This window comes from Gavia stellata, chromosome 1 (genome assembly GCF_030936135.1).
Source record: "Gavia stellata isolate bGavSte3 chromosome 1, bGavSte3.hap2, whole genome shotgun sequence".
NCBI lineage: Eukaryota > Metazoa > Chordata > Aves > Gaviiformes > Gaviidae > Gavia > Gavia stellata.
The window spans coordinates 34,234,922-34,256,696 of NC_082594.1; the positions used below are offsets into that span (position 1 = coordinate 34,234,922).

The 21,775-nt window shown below is 40.0% G+C and overlaps 1 long non-coding RNA gene across 1 annotated transcript; it reads right to left on the bottom strand.

Annotated features, from left to right (window-relative positions):
* Nucleotides 1-3,526: 3,526 nt before the first annotated feature.
* On the bottom strand, nucleotides 3,527-21,432 carry LOC132318145 (uncharacterized). The gene is made up of 3 exons (XR_009484288.1): nucleotides 21,147-21,432; nucleotides 5,780-5,861; nucleotides 3,527-3,747 (listed from the first exon to the last, which is right to left on the bottom strand). It is a non-coding gene; the product is annotated as an uncharacterized LOC132318145 (long non-coding RNA).
* Between the last annotated feature and the right edge of the window lie 343 nt (nucleotides 21,433-21,775).

Here is a 21,775-nt window from a genome sequence, read left to right on the forward strand (position 1 = left end):
AAACAGTTGTGTGCCAAGTCCTCAAAGCACAAAATTCACAATGTTACTGGGTAGTTTTTGGAGTATCATTCTGAAGACCCCTGAAAGCACCACTTAATAAAAACATGCAATAAGTCTGATGGCCTTCTTCCTCTTTTACTAGGAGGTCCTAGGGCTTCCATTCTCATATAGTTTCAGAATGCAGAGTCTCTCATACAGTCATACAGTACATACATAGGATATATCTTGCCTTTTTTTTTTTTTTTTTTGCTTATTTTCATCCCACATTGAGAAAATACATAGCTAAAAATACTCCAGGATGCTTTCCAGGGAATACCACCCATGTGTCCCTCAAGAGACTCTTCTTTAACATTCCTTAACCCACATAGTATTCAATGTTTCCAGTGACAGACTGTGCCTCCATAAATAAGCTGCATAAGTTCCTAATATGAGCTGTGCATTGCATACGGTGGAATAATTGCTTTAAAAGAATGTTGAGGCTACAAAAGGAAGCAGTCATAGAGGTAAGAAATGCCAAAATTAAGGCAGTCTGTGCAAACTCAATATGGTCGTGTTGTGCAAATGCCCAGTCTGAGCCAGTCTCTCATTATGGCCTATTTTTGCCTCCTGATTCATTCCAACTACAGGTACTTGCTATTCACTGGATGGGAAGCTACTTGGGAAGCTACTTGATATTTCTTTATATTCCTCATTTGTAGTAACCCTTAGTGGCTTGACACATTACCTTTTACTTCCCATCTATATGGGCTAAAAGTAGAGAAGTCAGTCAGCGTGAACGTGGCTTAGTTGACGAACCATCGTCTTGACTCTGATCCTCTCTGCATACCTTCCCTCACTGGTGTAGCAAAGCTGTGTTCAGATCTTCATGGGACACGCAAAACAACTCATCTGTATTTTAAGGAATTTCTCTGCTGTGTTTCCAAATACCTCCTTTCAAACAACAAGGCCCCGGAATCCCTAACGGTGGAAAGCATTATGCAAGCCAAGCCTAGAGATGCTACCAGCTCTTTTTCTGCCTCACATAGCATCACTCTCACAACTGCCATAGGGAGGAAAACTTGATCCATATATCAGCAGTGTCTGCTCATGAGCCATACACCTTTGAACAACTGGGCGGGGTTATTTTCTTGGGGGAAGTATAAAATCCTGCTTCCTTATGCACCGAAGTTCTTCAGTGGGTATCCTTCCTTCCATCATCCTTCTTGGTTTCAGAGAACCAAATCCTATAGCATGGGTCCCAGGGAGAAGCAGACTTTCATCCAAATGCCAGGTCTGCATTTTTTCCATGAGCAGGCAACTATCAGTACCAGACTGCAGAAAAAAATCCCACCCCCCAAACCCTTTGAACAGGGAAGAAAATACATTCTGTTTGAAAATCGTTGGAAAACCAGATGTCTAAAGGGGTGCAAAGTGTTGCTGCTGCTATTAATGATGCAATGATTAATGGTTCCAAGTATTTGGGATACAGTTAATCCCTTTCATCAACTCATCTAGGTGTATAAACAGAACTTGTAGGATTTTACTTCTTCCTAAAAGCCACACAAATAGCCTATATTGCATTGGGTTACAACAACAGATTCAGGGACAAAATATGGCACTGACATGCAGAACTTTGCAGAACATCCCTTACCATTAAAACAGGCAAAAAAAATCCTTGCTAGGCTAATGGGGGAAAAAAATGGCACCATAGCTCCGAGCAGCCCTCAGGCACTCTGCTCCCGTTGTGGAAATTTTTCTGTTTGGCCTCTGGAATGGTGAAGGAGCCCTTACTCATATCTTCCAGGGAGGGGTGAAGAAGACAAGTCCTACCAGGCTTCTTTAAGCGCAGTGCCTTCAAGAGAGGGGAGGCTTCTCGAAGTGGGGAAGGAGAGCTGCCAGCTATGCCTTGAGCTGGTGTTTTCTACCTAGTGTTACTGAATAGGTCTTCAAACAGGGCTGTGCAGAAGCTGTAAGATGATTTAATTTTTTTTTACTATTTTCATAAGCTGGTTGTTTACGATGAGATCAAACATGTTGCTTACTTGCACCTTACTACCTCAGATATGCCTCCTTTGAAGTGGACCTGTCTGAAAAGGTTATCCACATGCGTCTGTAGCCTCCATTTTCTTGGGGAGCCTTAGTAATCCGCAGTTATAGGGATAAGATCAGCTCCCTCTGAGATCACGGGGTAAAAGCATGCAGAACCTGCCTGGTGCTGATATCAATTTTACACATTGAATTGTTGAAGCTGAGGAAGCTGCAGCTGCCAAAAAAATCGGAACATTTTTAAATCAAGGCACCACACAGACCCAGGAAAATTCTGGCTTAGCAAATGAAATGAGGACAAACAGCAAAAGAAAGGTACTTCATTACTGATTTTATCAGCTGACTTTCCCTCAAGGGTGCATCAAGCTTCCTTTTCTTTTTTACTCGACTATCCTGCTGAGTGTAGAAGGGAGGAGAAGTCAAAGACCTTAGTCATCCGTTCAAAGCTGGTTCGCACCATAGGTGTGCATGGGAGGATCAGTCCCATCACACCAACCACTGTTTTGCCATAAGAAGGCAGACTTTAGCACTTTTCACCTTCTGTACTTGCGCAGAGTGGCATCTCCTTTCATATTTCCTCCTGCTTCCACGTAGCCAGGGGTTTTGAATTCTCCAGGGCAAAGTCTATGCCTGCGCTGGTGAGAGTTGTCACAGGGGACTGGGACTACAATGTAGAAGTAGGCAAGACACAGTTATTCAGCTATATTTATCCCTTATGGGAAGGGAAGTGGAAATAATGAGGAGAGGTATGTTGGTGGAACTGAGCAGCAGGAAGGAGATGACATTTCAGAGGAGGGAAAATGCAAATGGGAATCTACTGAAGGCTAGTTGTAGGGAAGGGAAGATGGGAGCTGAACAGGGGAGCAGCGTATGTATCCGACAGTCATCATGCTGTCTATACGTGTTACAGTTGGTGTCATGCCCTATGGGCCTCTCCATAGCCTTCCCATCAGCAAAGAAGTGAAAAGACTATATGGGTTTCTTTTTCACATACAGCTTTCTAATTCACTCAACCATACCAATTCCTTTCCACCTCAAGTAAGCAAGTGGATACAAGAAGACAGAAATAAATGAGAATGTAAGAAAGACACACTTTTTCACACTCTTACAATCATCAGACTAAATGTATCATTTCTGCAGCTCCATGGAAGGCAGTGAAGCTGAAATTAGTTCTTCATGCATGGATTACGGTATTGCATAGTGATTTTTAGGCATCCATAAAATGCAGTATAAATAGTTTATGCTCAGTCGTAAGGGTGAGGTGTTTAATTTGTTTATTTCTGTTAGATCATGGTTATTCTGTGAGCTCAAGGAAATATCTGATTTAAAATTTAGTACAAATGAGAGAATTATTTTGAAACAAGGGTGGAAATGAGTTGCAGAGTGATAAACTAGAAGGTAAAAAGTACCTCCATTTGAGGTAAGCTGGAAAAATAGTTTAGGAAAATACAGTAGAGTTGTGAAAGCCCAGAAACCACAGGAAAAAACAGCAAAGTTATTATACCCATTTTTATTTGTTCAAGAAAGAAGAAAATTAGAGAGACATGAAAGGCAGCAGAGGCATCATACCAGACAACTTTCTGATAAATAATGGTCAATCCAATCTTGTTATTTTGTGTTCTTTCTTTGCCTATGTCTAGCATCCATCCATTATGTTTTGCTGTACGTCACATCCACATCTTGAATACAACTTCAGATGGACTCAATTCTTAGGTTTTCTTCCTGAAGGAAGAAAAAGTTCATTGAGGTGGTGGAGAATTGGAAGTCAGTAATGTTTAATACAGAACAGACTCCAAATTCAGGTTGTTTCATAAAAAATAATCAAAACAAAAAAAATTGCAAAAAATCGGATTAGCAGGATAGAAACATAAACATTGAACACAACAATAACTGATGTAAATTAAACATAAGTACATAAGGAGGGTAAACCTTTCAGTCACTATATGTTGCATTAGTGCACAGATACACAGACTAGTGAATTCTGTTGTTTCTGGTTCTTAAGGAATAAATGCCACTTTGTGTCCCCTGACTGCATCTGAAGTCAATAAATCCATCTGCTGCCTTTCATGCATGCCGAATGCATTTTCATCCCCTCCAAGCCACGTTCATTGACCAGTTTGATATAGTTAAATGGCCTGCATGACATGTTCAGATCCTTGAATTTAAGCCATTAATTTAAGTATGCATATTGCAGTCTCTCCCAGGTACAGAAGGAAAGGGGAGCACAAATAGCAATAGTCCTAAGGTGTGTCCCTTGCCATTATAGGTTGTCAAACGTGATGTTATGATACTTGACAAATAATAAATAAAGATAGCAGCTAATTTCAGCAAGTGCAGTCTATTTTAATTTATTTTTGTAAAACCCTCTCTCAGTGTTCTTGGTAGTACCTCTGTAGACAGAGGAGAGTGTGGAGAATAACATGTATCTCCTTCCGTTAAATGAATATAACACCTTTATTCAATGGCAATATGTTAACTTGTCAAAACTCATCATCTTCATGCTACACAATAAAACATTCCTTAATGCAACACAGTACTATGTTGTCACCTAACTCACCTAGAAGGAAAATTCCACATATGCTATTTTGTACCATCTGTTGCTTTGCCTAAGCAAGTTTTCCCTTTAGAAGACAACTGCCGTAAGATATTAATTAACATCTTGTTTGGAAAAAGTCTCAATAAACCTCTTGCATTAAATCAGTCTTAACATACTATATTATTTTTATTCTTCCCCATCTACATATTTTTTGGATCCAAAGTATATTTTCTCCTTTTTTCAGAGAAGTTTGAATTTTGTTCCAATTTTGGGAAAATGCAAGCCCACCAGCTGTCAATAAAGATTCTCCCATCTTATTAAAGACTAAGACTAAACAGAATTAGTGGTTGTTGATATTGCTCCCACAAATACTGTTTGCTTTTCATCAGTTCATGTGGACATAATTTCTTTTTTAGAATAATGCCATTGCTAAGGTACCCACACAACTCCGCTCCTGACTTGCTAAATACATAACTTATGTTTTATATCAGGTTGTTTGGCATAGAAGTAGAATGAAAACCCTTTGGAAGAGAGAATGTTTTAAGAGAAAAAGTGCTTTTCTCAATCAGAAGAATAAAAGCAATTTAGATATACATTTGTGTTGCAGGACTGAAGTTTTGTCTCTCTGTTCACATTTTTGGCTAGATCTGACATATCCCCCCCCAAGAAACTGTGGATCTCAAGGGAGAGAAGAAAGGAAGAGACTGCAACCTATTATTCATCTGGATGTTACAAAAGTATATTTCATGTGTCAAGTGGTACAATGTAGGTGGTATAATTTGGCGTTATCATGCATTGCTTTTCATCTATCACCACACTTTTTAAAAATATCCCTGTCATTGGTATGGTGACTACAAACAAAGTGATTGCACTTTTTACTTTGCTGCAAAAAACCCAGATTTCAAAATACTACAAGCAGCTCAGAATAGGACTGAGTAATCTTTACTAAAATTTATATGCCTATATAAAAATATACACATAAAATGTGATTTCCAGGTTTTTATTTTATAGGCATTTATAGAAAGAGAGGTTTCTATTTTATGGTTTATTTTATTAACCAAAAGAATGAATTTGCAAGCTCTGCAACCAGGATTTAAAGCAAACCCATGCAGTAATATGGAACTGAATTCTGAGGTTTAAATTAGATTATTAGCAGAAATTACTATTTTACGATCTACCTGAGAAAGTACTAGGCAAAAAGCTTTCATGGCACTTCACCTTTCCATGACTGATGTAGCAATATGGGTTCTGGTTCCTTGGGCAACTGATGAACAACTTCACCTTGGCTGTAAATGCAATGCTGTAAAGAGATTAAGAAAAGGAAACATGAAGGAGGGAGCTAATTTGAATAGAAAAAGAATAATGCCTAGGATCATGAGCAGGCAAGCAGTTTTAGTTGTTCGTAAGTACAAGAAAAAGGACACAATTCTCAAAACATGACAGTATAAAGTTAGGTGGCATTTAAAGAAGAGGTGCCAAGAGAATTTCAGAGCCCTTACCCATCGAGTCTTACTGAAAATGCCAGATTCTAGTTATACAGAGGATGAAGAATGAAGGGAATATTTTGTACAAGTACAAAATAAAACATGCAGATATTATCCTCTTCTGGCAGTAGGGAAACCTTGAACTTGAGAACGCCTAGGTTGCTTATCGGGGGCACACCTTACTATTGTGAAAATACATAGTATTTATTCTAAAACTACTTGATAGCAGTGGACTAAAACCTGTTTTTTTCCGCTTTATAATAGTGACTGTGTGATTCAAAGAGACTGGATACACAGACATCATATATTTAACTTGAATATTATCAAAATTACATAGATGAGGGATACAATTCTATTTCCATTTCTCATTCTATTTTGTCTCCAGTCCACAAAGTCTGGATTTTTTAATTAATTTTTTTAACTGTTTTGCAGCAGCAAAGTCCATGGGAAGCTTTTGCTTTGCCTTGCACCATAAAGAGCCTTTCACCACGAGGGCACAGAGATGTGAGCTTAGGAAGAACCAGGTCAATATCAATCCAAGTCTCCAACACTCTCACACACTTCTGGGGAGACGATAGGAAACAAGACAACGGCTAGAAGTAGAAGTGCAGTCTTTAAACCAAAAGCTCATAGAGTATGTGTGGATACGTGTGCATACTCTATAAGGCGTCTGATCTGGTACCTCTTGGCAAGGTAACTGAGAATTTAGAACAACCAAAAATTAAGATAATACTCAGTGGTTTAAAAATCTACTAATTGAAAGGTGCCTTGTTATCATTAAAGGGTTGCTTTATTTGGTCCTAAAGGGATTTGCTTTTATTCTGCAGTATAATATTATTATCAGTAATTCCAAAGCAAACAAGCATACTATATTATAACTGTTTCCAGAGGATACAAGGTTTGCAGGAATGGCAAATAATGCAGAATACAGGTGACCGAGCCCTCTCAATCATTCGATAAGCTAACTATGAAAGTTTTAGGGCAGCTGTGTACAAAACAATACTTTGAAGAATGAAGCAAAGCGTCTGAGGTCACGGAAGCTAGAGACTGAACATACGCTCTCAGCCTGATCCTCTCAGTAAGGGTGGACACAATCTTTACTGTATAGTAAGAAAATGTATTATCTCTGACATTGGTGCACTATAATATAGTAGCCAGCCTTGACGCTGGCCTGGACACTGTAAGTATCCAGTAAAGAGTCACAAAAAAAGGTTCAAAAGGTTACAAAGTTTACAAAACAATCTGAATAAACTGTTTCACCATCTAACTAAGTTAGCCTTAATTTCTGTTTTACACCCAGGGTGTAGGCCAGAAGGGCATGCTCATGGGTCTTCCCGTTCTTGGAAATACCAGCCTGGAACTCAACAACACCAGCAGCAACAATCAGGAGAGCACGATCAGCCTAAGAAGTTCCAGTAATCATGATCTTAATGAAGTATCTGTGTCCAGGAGCATCAATGATGGTGACGTAGTATTTTGCTTGTTTCAAATTTCCATAGGGAAGTATCAATAGTAATACCACACTCACATTCAGCTTTCAGCTTGTCCAAGACCCAGGCATATTTGAAGGAACTTTTGCTCATCTCAGCAGCTTCCTTCTCAAACTTCTCGATGGTCCTCTTGTCAATACTACCACATTTGTAGATGAGGTGGCCGATGGTGGTGGACTTGCCAGAATCGACGTGGCCGATGACAACGATGTTGATGTGGGTCTTCTCCTTTCCCATTTTGGATGTTAGCTAAGTTTTTTCTTTCAGCAAAAGAGAATCGACACCTGCAAGGCGGCGGCAAACCCGTAGCAAAAAATGTCTCACAAGTCTATGGGGCCTGACAGCATCCACCCAAGGGTGCTGAGGGAGCTGGCAGAGGAGCTTGCCAAGCCACTCTCCATCATTTATCAACAGTCCTGGTTAACAGGGGAGGTCCCGGATGACTGGAGTCTTGCCAATGTGATGCCCATCTGCAAGAAGGGTTGGAAGGAGGATCCGGGGAACTACAGGCCTGTCAGCCTGACCTCGGTGCCGGGGAAGGTTATGGAGAGGTTCATCTTGAGGGCGCTCACAGGGCACGTGCAGGATAACCAAGGGATCAGGCCCAGCCAGCACGGGTTCATGAAAGGCAGGTCCTGCTTGACCAACCTGACCTCCTTCTATGACCAGGTGACCCGCCTAGTGCATGAGGGGAAGGCTGTCGATGTTGTCTACTTGGACTTTAGTAAAGCCTTTGACACTGTCTCCCACAGCATTCTCCTGGAGAAGCTGGTGAATCGTGGCTCAGACAGGTGCACTCTTCGCTGGGTAAAAAACTGGTTGGATGGCCGAGCCCAGAGAGTCGTGGTGAATGGAGTCAAATCCAGTTGGCGGCCGGTTACAAGCGGAGTCCCCAGGGCTCAGTTTTGGGACCGGTCTTGTTTAATATATTTATCGATGGTCTGGATGAGGGGATTGAGCGCTCCCTCAACAAGTTTGCAGACGACACCAAGTTGGGTGGGAGTGTTGATCTGCTTGAGGGTAGGAAGGCTCTGCAGAGGGATCTGGACAGGCTGGATGGATGGGCCCAGGCCAACTGGATGAGATTCAACAAGGCCAAGTGCCAGGTCCTGCACTTGGGTCACAACAACCCCATGCAACGCTACAGTCTTGGGGACGAGTGGCTGGAAAGCTCCCCCGCAGAAAAGGACCTGGGGGTGTTGATTGACAGCCGGCTGAATATGAGCCAGCAATGTGCCCAGGTGGCCAAGAAGGCCAATGGCATCCTGGCCTGTATCAGAAATAGTGTGGCCAGCAGGAGCAGGGAGGTGATCGTGCCCCTGTACTCGGTGCTGGTGAGGCCGCACCTCGAATCCTGTGTTCAGTTTTGGGCCCCTCCCTACAAGAAGGACATTGAGGTGCTGGAGCATGTCCAGAGAAGGGCAACAAAGCTGGTGAGGGGTCTGGAGCACAAGTCTTATGAGGAGCGGCTGAGGGAACTGGGGTTGTTCAGTCTGGAGAAGAGGAGGCTGAGGGGAGACCTTATCGCTCTCTACAATTACCTAAAAGGGGATTGCAGAGAGGTGGGTGTTGGTCTCTTCTCCCAAGTGACTAGCGATAGGACAAGAGGAAATGGCCTCAAGTTGCGCCAGGGGAGGTTCAGACTGGATATTAGGAAAAATTTCTTTGCTGAGAGAGTGGTGAAACATTGGAACAGGCTGCCCAGGGAGGTGGTGGAGTCACCATCACTGGAGGTGTTCAAGGAACATGTGGACATGGCATTGCGAGACATGGTTTCATGGGCATGGTGGTGTTGGTTGATGGTTGGACTTGATGATCTTACAGGTCTTTTCCAACCTTAGTGATCCTGTGATTCTGATCATTGGAATTTCTTGCACCTTTCTCTGTTAGAAGAAAGACTCCTCTGTAACTAAAGTGGTGTTCCATGTAACGGGAATTAGTAATTGTGGTCAAGCTAAATAAAACTCTTGCTTAGGCCAGCTAAGAAGATTGAGCTCACTGTTTTATTTTACTGCAATGCCTATATTTTAATCTCTTGATCAGTCTAGGCTCCTGCTATATGCTCTTAGTTTTTGTGGGAGGTCAAAGGGTTTGAGGGGCTATTTTCTGATATTTCGGTTTTGGCTACAGTTAATGCAAAAGGATCTCCTTTTATCCTGAGTGAGGAGGAAAACTGTGACAAAAAGGTGGGGCCTGTTGCTGAAAATACTGCTTATGTGTTTCTTTCCAGTCCTATTAATCAAGTTATTTTAGTGGGTGTGCTCTCAGACATGGTCAGACATCTGACCTCAGACTAAGGATTATTCTGTGAAGGTTTATGCACAAATTTGACTTCATACACTGCAAGTTCAGAGACAAGATGTTCTGGCTGAGTAACACCAAGTAAATGTTGGAATTCTTTGAGCCCAAACTTCCCATTGTCTTTCTGCAGAAACTAGAATGCAATGCAATTGCAAATACTGGTATTAACTTTAAAAAGCTTGCAATATCTCAAAGTGAGCTTTGTCCCTTCTGTGAAGATTAGTTAGGAAGTTTTTCTTGGTTTTTTGTTTTTGGTTTTTTTTTCAAACTAAGCACTGAGGGCAAAACTCACTTCTTTGAGGAACCCAAAGCTTTGAAGTGGAGGAAACTTCGGCGCATGGACACAAAGCATTGTCAGTTGCGAGTTCATCTGCAGGATCCTCTCTCCTTTTTAAGTCTGCTTAATTCTATGACTGAGATAAGGACAACAGGGTCTATTTTTGGTTTTAAATGTAATTTATTATGTAATTGTTGCTCGGTAAATGAGTTTACGTGGGATACAATAATACAGAATTTCAACCTTACTTTAAAATCTGTCTTACAAATCAGTGTCATGTTGCTACTGGTTTTAGATCAGTGCTGTCAAATATTAACAAGATACAGGAAATATGTCCTTCTTTTTCAGGAAATGCTTGTATCATTGAGTCAGTAAAACAGTTTCAGCTTAAGAGAATCAGATTTAAATACTACTTACAGACATGCCTAACATCTTATAACAGCAATACATATTACTGGTATATTAAGTGTTTGCTTAAATTCAGAAGCTAGCAGATGAACTAACTCTGTGTTAGTTTTTCTCTTCCTGTATATAACACGATATAACAGCTTGGTGAAGCATTTGCTATGAAAACATTTCTGAAAATATTTTCAGGAAATGTACTTTCTGTACAATATACCAATTTTGGGTCTTATGCAATATTGCACATTACGTATCTTCTTTATGTATTACAGGTATGTAATCATTGATAGCTGAAGGGAGAAAAACAGAGAAAACTATGCTTCTTTTTTAATGGGTATAAACTACACTATTTCATTTGCACCAAGAGAACTGATGTTATTTTGTTTGGAATCCTAAAACACTTTATTTTAAATTTAAGTTTATTTAAATTTAAGTGAAAATATATGTGGTATCACTAAACTGATGAAACTTCTGATCATAACCCTATACCTCAACTTTTCCTCTCTTTTCCTGTCTTGTAACTGGAGGCAGGTTATAAGATTGTATCTTTGCTGAAGGGAAGAGGTTAATGGGAATGTCACACTTTTAGTTCCCGTCATTAAGCCCCCAAGTTATTTACTCCAGCTGGCTCTTCTACTTTGTCCTTCTTGCCATGGTTTAATGGATGATTCTGGTCCCACTTCCCACTGCCAGCATTCAGCCCATTTATGCCTAGAAAACTATGAGAAAAAGAAATACAGAACAACGATGCTGGATCTATGGCAGCCAGGGAGCTTTCTTTATGCTCCGGCCACTTTTTGGTGATCGGTGCAATCACCTTTATTGCTCCAGCAGGCCTTTTCCAGACCTAACATATAACATTTCATGCACTTCTCTTGCTTTGTAGAACCTCAACAGTAAATTTCCAAACATTATTTCCCTCTTGCATCTGTCTGTCGTTTTGCCTCTCTCTCTTCCAGTTCATTTCACATATTATGACACGATCCAAGAAAACAACAGATGGCAACTTCATCCAAGTGGGTGTTATCCATGAGGGACTGCAAAACAAGAGCTTGTTTTCCAATAACTTCCTGCCTTTCAGGTTAAAAGTTTCAGAAGCTACTGGAATTCTCTAATGTGAGTCTCAAAAGTGAGTTAGGATAGAGTGGTTGGCTTAGGCAGGGAAAGTTCTGCTGTTGACTTCAGTAAGCTGGGATTGAGACCTGTCCTCAAACAAATTTTGAATCTAACCTCTATGGACTAGATTTGGATGTGGGATTTCTAATGTACAATGCACGAGTAGCAATGATAATACAGTCCAGCAGGAGAAACAGAGATAGTATAAAGAAAAGTAGGAGAATGAGAAGTTGGGTGGTTATGTGGGAAAAATCTGTTAAACAGTTGGCAGATTAAAAGGCTGGGGAGAGAAGGGAAAGAGAAACGGAAGAATGAAGGAGAGAAGGAACGAAGGAGGAAAGGGGGATGGGACAAAGGAGGGAAGGAGTAAAGTGAGAAGGAAGGGAGGAGAGAAGGACAGGTATAAAACATAGGAGAGCGTATTTAGTCATGCAGTGGTTTTGCCGAACTCCTTCTCCTGAGCACAGTTCCTATTCTTCAAAACTTTAGGGCTTCCAGTTGTGCCAAAAAACTCAATGAAAATAAATGCTGTAAAAGAGTTACAAAAAATGAGACAGATTTTTATTAGATTTTCTTGGGTAGAAGTGGAACAATATCTGCATCTTGTTCTGACAAGAAAGTAAGGGAAAGTTTTCCTCCCATCCCTCAACAAAAAATACCCTTCTGATCAGCAAAGAAAGAGGAATGCAAATATTTTGGGCTACGTATGGTGATTAGCTATGAAATGGGAAAGTAAGCGTATGAAGCATGAGAAAATTTAGCTCAGGTCACAGATGAAGTTTTAGTTTTTTCTTCTTTTGCTAGGCCTACTCAGCCTACAGCTTAATTAGTACAGCAGGCTACAACTAATATAATTAATAGCTGTTACTGAAGAAAGGGGTACATATTATTAAAAATAGTGTCAGAACACAGGAAAAATACTGACCATATAAAAGCAGAAGTAGGGGATGATCTTTAATTCTGGGATAAAGGGGGACACTACTGAAGAGGTTTCAAAAAGCATACAAAAAGGACCAATTCAAATCAGATAAAGATCTAAATAGTTAGTTGGCTTTGTCTCACCTGCCTCTGGGTGTCTGAAGTAACCCATTGAGACCTGAGCTAGTGAGGCAAAGTTCCCATTAGAAAAAAAGAGATGTTTCAAGAGAACAATTTATCTGAACACAGATACCTGCCTCAGGTCAAGATGAATTGCCCTTTCAGGGTGTCTATTTTTTTTCTCTGACTATAAGAAGGTGGTCTTTCTGTTGACTGCTCAAACTTAGATGACTAATTTCAATTTGCTCAGGTTAGAGCAATTCAAGGCAACCCAGGATATAAACTGTCACCAAATAAAGCATCAAGAACTTTGCTGAGATAAGGAAGACTTTTTTACTGGGTCTGAAAGCACTGTGGTGGGCTGACCCCAGCCAACAGCCAAACACCCACACAGCCACTCGCCCCCCTCTCGCAAGAGATAGGGAATGAGCAAGCATCTGTGTGGGTACTGGCTGTTGGCCAGAATCAATCCACCACAACTTTATGTATTGGTCAGTTTTGTACTAAAATCCTTTATTTTGCCTATTTGTCAGAAAGACTTTGTATGTTGGTCAATCTTGTTGAATTAAAAGATTGCTAAATAATTGTTTACAAACCCCTGGAGCTACAAAAGCAATCTGAAGTACTGCTATCATTAAACATACTTTGCACTATGCATTCCTTCTGTCAAGAAACAGTAGGAATCTAAATGATGGCTCTTTCACATGGACTTGTTAATAATGAGAAATCTTTCCAATACCAAGAAATAGGGTTTGTGAAATATAGACGTCATAGTTTTAGCAGCAACATTTTGCCTGAGCTAACACACTTAGCGAGAAATTAAAATTAAAATCTAGATTTCGTGATACTGACAAGGAAGTAAGTAAGAATGATGAGTAAATTACTCATTAATAAAAAAAAAAAATAGGGATTACTGTTTAATTGTACACACTATTCCTATTTCTTCCACTTCATTTTTTGGGTGATGTCAGTGCAATGGTTTCTTCAATTTGTCTCCCTCTAGTGGATTACCCCTTCTGTGTGTCAGCAGAGTCTTTAACCTTGAATTTTTCTTTTTTCTTCACTTGTACTGTGTAGCTACAATTGTATTATTATAATTGAATAATCTATACACAGTAATGCCTCTATTCTATCCCTGATGACTACGTCTTTCAAGCTTATATTTGTTCCTATTGCCCCAGGTATCAGTTGTCTGGGCTACAATTCATGCAAAGTATTCGCAATCCTCTTCTCACTTTAAAGAAATATAATTATACCGTATTGGTTTTCAGTCATTCTTCTGTCTCTCAAATCAGTTCAGGGACTGGCTCAGAATGGAGGTCTGTGTAAAGCAGCCTTTTCAGTGGTCTAAATTAGGACCTGGTGAAACAAAGTAAGGCTAGGTACAGTTAAATCATGTCACAAATATGGAATGCCTTTTCTAAGCCTCCAGCAGGTATAATCTTTCAGTGACATAGATATATACTAGTGCTTGATGGATAAAAGTTAACATGGCCTACTCTATTTTTGAAAAGATCCCTCTCTAATTTGGGGAAAAAGTATATTTAATTATAACAAACGTAGAATCTGTCTTGGGCTTATTTGTATTAGCTGTATTATGATCTTAGAGCTTCTGTGGTCGGTCAGAGCCCATCTGTGTTTAACACCTATAAACCACAACAAAAAGGCTATTTCCTGCCCCAAAGACCTTACGCTACAAAAGGCAGGGCAGCCAAAGAAGTAGACTCAGCAAGCAGAAGGTGGGAAAGGAAGAAGGTGCTAAGAACTGATAGCGGTTGCTGAATATTATTGGTATTAGCATGGGCTCCCAAACGCCTTTGTGACTGCAGTATTTTATAGTCAGAGGAAAGGTTTCAGGTTTATAAATGTGGTTCTGAAGAAGGAAAAGCTCATGACTACTGGTACTGCTATGTCCGAAGAGGCACACCTCTTCCAGAGCACGTTTTTTTCCTGTGAATACATTCAAATTGTACTGTTGATTTTCTTGCCTTCCGTGCTCATTCCAGACAGCACTGCAGTTCAAGTAGGACATTAAATAGATTCTGTTGTAATTAAGCAATTAGCTGCACAATTAAATCTAAAGTTAGATAAATGCTGTGAGCTGCACTCCATAACTGCTCGTGAAGTGATGCCCAGGTCGTTTGTTCCCTGTTCGCTGGACTCCCACCTTCTCTTCAAATCCCTTCTAGTACTAATGGGAATAATAATGAAGAACGATAACAATAAAACTTACTGCATACTGAGTTACTGAGCTAGCACGCTTTTACTTGGGTGCGTTGCCTCACATGGCAGTGAGCTGATTCATCTTGCACCACCTCAAAGAGTGGAGAGAGGAGCTTATACTTATTCCCACTCCCCTTTGTATGTCTACCTAGGAAAGGATCTCAGGTGTTGATTTAGTATGACAAATAGTGTAAGAGGGCATTAGTACCTTCCCCCTCATAACCTACTACCTGCTTCCATACCACACAACTCATTTATTGTTTTGCATGGACCAATTCTGCTAATGCCTACCCACTTGAACAACTGTACTCATTCTTTGAAATCAAAGTATGACTGACTAGTTGCATGCAAACTGGGTTAAGCCCTTAAATTCTTAGCTTTTGAAGACAAAACTGTATCTGACATGCTTTGCAGTGCTCTTGAACTACTTCAGCATACTATGAAGTAAGAAAATAAAAGTAGAAATGAAGGCAAGGCTTTTAAGATGTCCTTAAATTGATCTTCAGACAAAACCAATGCTGAACACTACGAAAGGAATTGTGAATGAAGAAGAATAGTGTCCCAAGTGTAAACGAAAGCTCCAAAAACCCATTTAAGCATTCTTAGAACATTAATCCATTTAAGATATTAGGACAGCAAAGGACCATTGTTCAGGACAGCAAGGGAAAGTCAAGATGGGCTGGGTTACTCCTTCCAAAACAGACAGATACTGTATTTCAATTCTGAAAATATATTCAGAGGAATTTGAGATCTTTTAAGAGGCTCCACTGGGGGCTTTAAAAGTGTTTATTTTAGAAAGCAAAAACCCTACAGCCCCTCGTAAAAGAAAGAAAAAAAATCCACCTTCTAATGTACGAGCTAAACATGTACTGCATTACTTTAATTTTCTCATAATTACCATTTTCACATTTCTTTCACTTGTCATAAAATTGAATCTTCCCAGACAGACTGTCTGATAAAATTATATAGTTAGCTACGGTACATCAAAAAGAGCAGGTGAAAGTAAGCTGCGTGTTCACACACGCTGAAATTCTGGTTGACCTAAAAAGAAAGAGGTTTTCATATCTCCTGCCTCTTCTTTTGGAATCTATCCTCACTTAGTGCAGTTAATGTTTCTAATTTTCAATTTGAACTGTTTCACCTGAACATAATGGAGAAGCAAAACAAATAGTTGAAACAACAATCAGATTATATAAGGTTTGTCTTTGTCTATTTTGTAAAAGACGATGCTGTTCTACTGAAAACACTAAGAGAATGCTAATCAAGTCAGAGTTTCCCTGGAGGACCTGTGTTAAATAGTCTTGTCCTGAGAAAGTAAAGATTGTACTTCACTTCAGATATGGACTTTATGAGAGATGAATATCAAACATTTTCAAGGTCTTTTCTTTTAGAAAGAGAATCTCATCATGGCCTCATGACAGCTGGTTTGGTTTTTTTAATTTCTTAAAGATTTTTTTAGGTCATTCTTTAAATACAGATTTAACCAATTTTCAGGTTAAAATTCCCAGAAAAAAATAATCATCTCATTCATTCTAATGTATATTAAACACAAGAGATTATATCAATGCAACTCTGTGTGGGATTTCAAATCTCAGACCAGGTCATTTAGAGCTATTTTAAATCTGCACTTCTGTGCATGCATAGCCTGTGAAGGTTTTCATTCAGTGTTCATGTAATGCTAATGCAGTCATGACGTGCAGGCCATAACGCCTCTTTCCACAGATGACAGCACAGAAGGGACAATTTTGTGTATTTTATTTACATTGACAAGCTCAAGGGGTCAGGCTGCTGATTATGAACTCTCCTGTTAGTCAGATCCAGAACATATGCCAGCAGAGGATTCACTGGCAGCTCCCTTAAGCAAGGATTGAGGATATTAGTGTCTAAATGGAACAGTTGGGTGCTCACCTCAGCCTTCATTCTGGGCTAAATCTTTCACCCTGTGTCACCCACAGCTCTACCCTGTGACCAGCCAGGCAGGTTGATGATTCTTCATGAAAGTAATGCCTACAGAGAGTTCAAAGGTTCAGGAATGAGGCAATAAGTATTTTCATCTTTTGGGATTGTGTAAGCCCCACAAATGGCCTCAGGCCCTACTGAACTAATGTTGCAAGTTCCGCAGCTAGAGTAAAGTTAAGTTTTGTTCGTTAACAGCAAACATGAGCTTGTGAGATTGCCTCACAATTTATTGAAATTTAAATAACCTTTGTGATACATGCAATTAGCCCACGCTTAACAGGGACGACACCGAATTATAAGGGGGTAAGATTAATTCTGTCTTCAGGAACTTTGGCATTTTACTGATGATGTTGTGTCACCAGCACATGCTGCCAGTGACCCTTTAGAGATTATTCTGTGCAATATTCTGTAGATAGCAAAATGCAATCCGTCAAGACATAAACGTTAGGAAAAACCAAGGTGTTCATAACTTAGGAAAAAAAACCCGTACCATTTCAACATAAAAACAGATAAAGAGTTTGATCAGATATGTTGCTTAGCTCTTAATGTAACAGCTCTACTAACATTTTGTGGCTGCCTTTGAGTTGTGGGCTAAGTCCAGAAAAGCTTTAGGGTACGTGTACATGGGACTGGGATGGAACTACCACGTTTTACCCAAATACTACACTTCCACTCTACTAAACGGCTTTGTGTACAGTTGTAGCCCACCCCAGTTATAAAGTAAAACACCAAATAAGGACCAGTGAAGTTTATTTAGCAGATATTTTACATCAGTGTTGGGGCGGGCGAAGAGCATACAAGAGTTGTTTTAGACGATCATGACAACCATGAAGGACGCAGGGAAGGACACCAGAAATCTTTGCCAATGAGCATATGTTTGATGCAAGTACAGCTAAATCAAATAAGCCACAAATGAGCTGATACCCTACATTGGCGATTAATTTGTATTAGAAACAGTGTGGCCAGCAGGAGTAGGGAAGTGATCGTGCCCCTGTACTCGGTGATGGTGAGGCCGCACCTCAGATACTGTGTTCATTTTTGGGCCCCTCACTACAAGAAAGACACTGAGTTGCTGGAGTGTGTCCAGAGAAGGGCGACGAAGCTGGTGAGGGGTCTGGAGCATGTGTCTTACGAGGAGCGGCTGAGGGAACTGGGGTTGTTTAGTCTGGGGAAAAGGAGGCTCAGTGGACACCTTTTCACTCTCTACAACTACCTGAAAGGAGGTAGTAGCGAGGTGGGTGTTGGTCTCTTCTCTCAAGTAACAAGTGATAGGACAAGAGGCAATGGCCTCAAGTTGCGCCAGGGGAGGTTTAGATTGGATATTAAGAGCAATTTCTTCACTGAAAGGGTTGTCAAGCATTGGAACAGGCTGCCCAGGGAAGTAGTTGAGTCACCATCCCTGGAGGTATTTAAAAGACATGTAGATGTGGTGCTTAGGGACAAGGTTTAGTGATGGACTTGGCAGTGTTAGGTTAATAGTTGGACTTGATGATCTTAAAGGTCTTTTCCAACCTAAACAATTCTATGATTCTAAAACACACATTCCTGTGTTTTATCTGAGTTCCTCAGATTGAAGTAGGCACTGCCCAGGTGCTGTCCTCTTCAGCAGGAGGGACAGGATCTCGATGGTTGGATCTTCTGTCTCTCTCTTCCTGAAGGGGTCATTGTCTTTTCTAGTGTTAATGCTATGCTACTATTCCCTAACTCCATTAGCTCCTACATACACATTGTTAATGCATGTTAGGCTGTATCAGGCTACGAATACCTGTGAAGCCAATGAAATCAGTTTATGATCATCTCACTAATTTTGTATGAAAGTTTTCATATCAACAGCAGTTTAATTTCAATAACCTAACAAACCATACCATTTTTGCATTTAATTCCTGAACACTTGGCTTCATGCAGTTCTGAAATCACTAAACTGCTATATTAGTTTATTGGAGCATTTTGTAGTTTTCTAGAGTTAAAAAGAAACAACAATTACAGAAATCAAATAGAAACAATCCTCCTGCCCCAGAGTCCCAATAATGCATCAGCAGGACAGCAGAGATCCCCCTACCACTGAGACTAACAGCATGAGTGAATCAGGTCAGTATATTTCCAGTAGGTTTCGCAACTATTTCTGTCAGCAGCAGAATATTGGGCGTTCCAGGGGTGTCCAGGAGTTGCAAAACAGTGGTCATGGTGCTTTCAGCCCCTGTCTTAACCTCATCCTTCATTACTTTAGTTCGTATAGCTTTTTTACTCTCAGCCTACATCCATCCAGTGGCTTCATCCTCCCCCATCTTCCCCTTTGGGTTCCTTGTGCTTAATTCACCATTTTCTAACTGTCCCTTCAGGTCGGGGTCCTCATCCCTCTGCTTCCTCAGCGTGGGTAAAGGAGGAGCACTGAAAGCACATCAGAGAGTGTCTTTGTCTGTAGTGCTCCCTGGCCTTCAAGGAGAAATAAGAGGAGAAGTCTGGCTCAACTGATGCATTCTTAGCCAATGTCATACTTCATACAAACAGAATATGATGAGTTAGCTGTTAAACTATAATACATTTGCCCAGTTTTCAGAAGCTCGTGATTCAGCAAAAAATTGGGGCCATCAAAAAGCATCTTTCTGAAACCAGAATGACTCTCTTAGCAGAATTCTAGCCCTGGTTCTAAAGCTCGGGAATGGTGAAGCTCCTAGTTTAAGAACTGTTTTCATGTGGGTAAAACCAGATGCAGATGTATCAGGCAGGACAGAGGTTTTAACTTGCTTTAGTCTCCCCTCAGTCTCCCTCTCCAATAGCACCAAGGACGGTATTAAGCATTTCCCTCATGTGATGCAGCTGCTCAGTTGTGTAGCCTTCCCAGTCACATAAGGGTTATAGCTGCTCCTGAGTAAAACGCCCTTTTCTTCTTTTCTGAGAAGTGGCTAAGCTATTTTTGTTCAAATTTTCAAAAGAAGTCTTCAGCCTGAGGCAGAAATTCAGCATGAGAAATTTCTGTCCAAATTATTAAAGAATGGTGGAGTTACAAACTACTGAAAACAGATGGAGTTTGGCATAAAAAATTACAGATGCCATCATTTATGGCCTTTATACTCTCTGAGCATTTCTATTGTAACACATATACAGATGTGAACATGCAGTACCACTCAGCAGAGTACTTGTTTTTCTTATCTTCTATGTTACTTTAAAAAAAATAAAATACATGTTTTATGGCTGCAATAATGATCTTCAAGAAATGTACTTCCAAGTAGCTAGAGGCTGTTAGGCCAACCTTCCAGTGAGCAATCAGATGGCAAGAACCTCCTTACTCGATGTCATTATTTCTTACAAAGATCTGTAATGACTTTATCCTTACTTGCTGTTTTAGTTCAGTGTAACAGTGCAAACAGCACAGAATAACACAGAGACAGAGGGGTCTGAACAGATACTAAGAAAGCAAATGGAGTGGGTGTTAATTTCTTGAAAGACATTGTCATACAGAGAACAAAAACCTTTCAACCCTTAATTAAAAAGGCAGTAATTATACGTTCTTCTGGGGTGGAAAATCTATTGCACACACCAGTTGTAGAACAAAATCTAGCTTTGACTCTTGCCTATTTTATAATAGTGCAGAAGGAAGAGGTGGATATTCTAATCATTAGATGCAAAGAGAGAAATTATGAATGAAAGCTAGTTTAGCAAGAACCAGGAGATAAGACAGTTTACATTAAAACCTTGGTATCTTATTGGTGGATCCATTTTTTAAATCAACTTGGATTAAAATAAGGGAGAAATTTAGGGTTCAAGTCAACAAAGGAACAGCTGTGCATTTCCATTGTTATTTGATTTATATTGTTCCCAATCGATTCCACACAAGAGAAGCACCTTCTAGTATTACAAAGACTCATTATAGTGAATTAGTGTGGCTCCATGGAAATCGGTACTTATGTTTGTTCGAAACTGATACACAGCAGAAGAAAACAAGCCAGACTCTTTCTACATCTAGTATCTAAAGCAAGCCATCAGTGCCTACAGATAATTTGGTAAAACAACTATAAATTTTAAACCAAGGAATCTAATTTTGCCTAACTTAAAAAAGATACCAAAGTAACCTCTTGATCTTAGGAATGAAAATTATCAGTAAGCAAGGCCTGCCTCTATGGCTTGACTTTCTCTGTTAGTATCACCACATGGAACCCACACCACTAGGGAATTGTATGAATTCTAATAAACTTCCTCTTTTGCCTCTTCACATTTTCTGGACATAGTTTCAAAGAAGTCTAATGTTAGACCTACCCTCTAGACAAAGATTTAACGGTAAATGAAGATTGACTTACTTCTATTACTGTAGTTCAGCCAGACCATTTGGGTAAAACTCAGGCCTTGCTGCATTCCATGGGAGATTTCCTACGAACTTCAGATGAAGCCAGGATTTCATCTCAGCTGTCTTCTCTGTTCTTGTGTAGGAGAACTGACTACAACTAGGCAGAGATGATGCATTGTTCTTTATAGTCTGCACCTGGGTCTAATTTAGTCTTACAGCTAGAGCTATATAGCAAAGTAGTTGACAGCTACTAGAGAGAACAGTCTGGAAACTGTCAACTCACAGAGATGCTTTTTGAGCTCTCGCTCTTTGGAATAAGTTCTTTTCTGTTTAATCAAAGGAAAAGTATTTTTGTTAAGAAACTTCACGTTCCAAATAAGAATGCTGTTAAACCAGGGAATGAAAATATGAAATAGCTGTTTGTTACCAGTGCTGTAAATCATCTGTGAAAGCCTTCACAAACACACCAGATGCAGACTGCTAAATCCTTCCACTTCATGACAGCACCGAACCACTGACAGAATCATGCTTTCCATAGAGAGGAGTGAGCAAGTACCAGATATATAAAGCATATATGCATAAGTTACAATGAGCAAGTGAAGCAGATGCCATATTCAAGCAATAATATAATATTGTATAGCC